The 2,947-nt window shown below is 38.6% G+C and overlaps 1 long non-coding RNA gene across 1 annotated transcript; it reads left to right on the top strand.

Annotated features, from left to right (window-relative positions):
• Positions 1–30: 30 nt before the first annotated feature.
• Positions 31–2,364, top strand: LOC104166699. Its single transcript, XR_696493.1, has 3 exons — positions 31–394; positions 1,082–1,149; positions 1,855–2,364. It is a non-coding gene; the product is annotated as an uncharacterized LOC104166699 (long non-coding RNA).
• The last annotated feature ends 583 nt before the right edge of the window (positions 2,365–2,947 follow it).

Below are 2,947 nucleotides of genomic sequence, written 5' to 3'. Positions count from 1 at the left end.
GCCAGCAAGCCCAAGCTCTGGTCGCTGGCCGAAATCGCCACCTCGGACCTCAAGAGCCAGACCCTGGGCCAAAGCTGCCAACCTGCGCCGCTCTCCTCGGCCACCCCCGCCTCCGCCCCGCACAGCGCTGCCTACTCGCCCTCTTCCCTCCTGGGGAGGCATATTTATTACACCTCACCTTTTTATAGCAATTATACAAACTATGGGAACTTTAACGCTCTCCAGAGCCAGGGAATCCTGAGATACAACTCCGCAGCAGTGGCTTCAAACGAGGGACTAAGTCAGACTGTCCTAAACGCCAGCTCTGTCCACAAGCAGAGCAGTGACTCTTTGAAAACGATCACTAACCAGCTAGAACAACATTACAGGCCCTCTAGTTATGACTCTAAGAAAGGTAGGTGACTTGGTTTTGCCGCTTTCTTCCCTCTTCTCCTTCGCCCTCTTTCCCCGACCCGTACAAGTCCTTTACGGGCTGTAAATACTGAAACCTCTGGAGAAAGCAGGGAGTGCACTGTCACCACTGCCACAGAGTGAAGATGGGCAGTAGCATAATCTGGGGATTAAAACCGGCATGTCGCCATCGTATCGATACCTGCCTCTAAGAACTGAGAGAGAAAATGTAAAAGATGACTTTTAGATCAGTCTCACGGGCTGCAGATGCAGCTCTTAAAAGCCATTTTTAAAAGGAAAACTACACACAAAGATATCCTGAGAGCACTGATGTCATTGCCTCCATTATTTTTTTCTTTCCGACAAACTGGTTTTGCTTTCTTTGTTTCCAGTATTCTCACGGTTTTTACAGCTTTGGGTTCAGATAATTGCTGACATTGGACGTGAAATTACGTGGAGCGTGACATTTGTAACTGTTTTGGGTTTGTTTGTTGTTTTTTTCTTTTCGAAAAAGTTTTGCACTAATATAATTGTCAGTTTATTCTAACAAAATACTGGAGATACGGGCAATTATAAAATACCGGCCCGCCTTTTAAACGGCCTAGCTACGAATTCTGCAGCGGTGAGACACACTGTATAATCTAGTTAGCTGGCTGTGTCCTGTGACTAACTGACGGTTATATTTTGACAGATCCCACTGAAGTCTGCACAGTAGGAGTACAACCGTACCTATAGAAGTGCAATCACACAGCAATGCAAGTAAGTGAGAACATTTTCTATTACACTGATCATTTGGCATCAGGTCTGAGACACGCTGCACAGTTCTAGACTTGCTTGACGTTAATTTCTTGCTTCGTTACTTGAGAGTCTGATTACGAAGTAAGACACTCTTTTCTGCTGTTTGCTTTAAACCTCTCTTTCCTTCTTGGGTTTGTCTTAATTTTAAAGTCAGGTTAGACAGTTCCCTCACCTGGCATACTGTTCCCTTGTGTAAGGCAAAGCCGTAAGGACCTTTTAAACATTACGGAAAGAAAGCTTTAGACAACAATATCTTTGAAGGTATTGTCGCTTAAAAACAAAGTGCTTGTGCTCACGTGGTAGTGCTAAAATTGTACGTTCTGAGTGAGGCTTCACGCTGTGACCGTGTATTTAACATAAAAAGGGACAATTATTAGAGACCGACATGCAACTTAAGCAGGGTATGTTATCTGCGAATTGCCTCTTGCCTAGCTAGCAATGGCACTCTCAATGCCCCCACTATTTAGGGATAAATAAACAAAAACAACAACAAAATTGCCTTGCCGGTGTTTTTTCAACTAATTCTTTTATTAGAAGAAATTAGACGAGTAAGAATTTTGCCTTACTTCCTTTTTTTTTTTTTTTTTTTTTTTCCCCTTCCATTTGACGGTGTTAGAGTGTAATTGAAGGATTTTTGGATGATCTGGTTTTTTCCTTGGTCCACAGGTAGGTGTCACAATTGCTTTGAAAAAAGTCAGCAAGCCATCATCTCTCCCCGAGCTAATATATATATAACAAATCTCTAAATCCGGATCACATCTTGTGCCACTGTATAAAAGAAGACCACAGAGCACTATTAAATCTTCAGACTCTAATTATTAAACCAGAATTTTGTTGGACATATGTGAGTTTGCTGGTATAGTATAGTTTCCCCAATGTATGTGTGACTTTTGAAAACAGATCTGTTTTTCTCAGGATATCTTGAATTGATCACTTCATTGCCACGGTATCTATTCGATAGGTGTGATAGGATTTATTGTAAAATTTATTTGTAAAAGATGTATACAGTAGAGATAATAAAGACGTGATTGGAGAACTTGAGTCCTTACGAAGTGGAAACAAATTTGATATTTATTTTTGTAACGATATAAAGCTTCTAGTAATTTATGCAAGTTGTATTGCAATGGAATCTGAACTTTTTGTAAATAAATTTTGCCTGATTTTTATTTGAAACGTTGATGGTTATACAATCTTTGGTTGTTTAACGAGAATTCTTTACTAATTTATATCTCTAATTGTAAATAAAAACAGACTAGTCTGCAACAATATGGTGTTTTTCGTTCATTTCCCCTCAAATAATAATCTGTTATTTAGAAAATGACGAAGATTGTAATTTCGCTAGTAGAGCTTAAACCATAAAATGAGTAAGCAATTTAAATACATTGCAAAGATATGCTTTGCGTAAATTAATTCCTTCTGGGTTGTTCCGTTATACTTCAGTTTTAAATACGCACATGTGTGCAAATACATATTTGTGTATATACATGCATATGTGTAGAGAGAGAGTGATGTGAATACATGCATGTTTCTTATAAACTATTTATGTTGGGTGTGAAGTAGTTCTTTATTTGAGTTAACGTTCTTTAAATCCACCATTTCTAGGAAAAAAAAAAAAAAGAATTATAATCAGCTACGGCTCATTTCTAGTTTCTTTGTTTCTGCTTGTGGCTAAAATATGCAAAAAAAAAAAAAAAAGATAAAAAAGTCCAATTCCTGTTTTTTATAATATTCCACTTTTAGATCAGTAAATCGCATCTTT

Source organism: Cariama cristata, unplaced genomic scaffold (assembly GCF_000690535.1).
Source record: "Cariama cristata isolate BGI_N322 unplaced genomic scaffold, ASM69053v1 scaffold27188, whole genome shotgun sequence".
Classification (NCBI taxonomy): domain Eukaryota; kingdom Metazoa; phylum Chordata; class Aves; order Cariamiformes; family Cariamidae; genus Cariama; species Cariama cristata.
The sequence above is the reverse complement of the archived record's forward strand: the minus strand, read 5'-3'. Positions and strand labels throughout refer to the sequence as shown.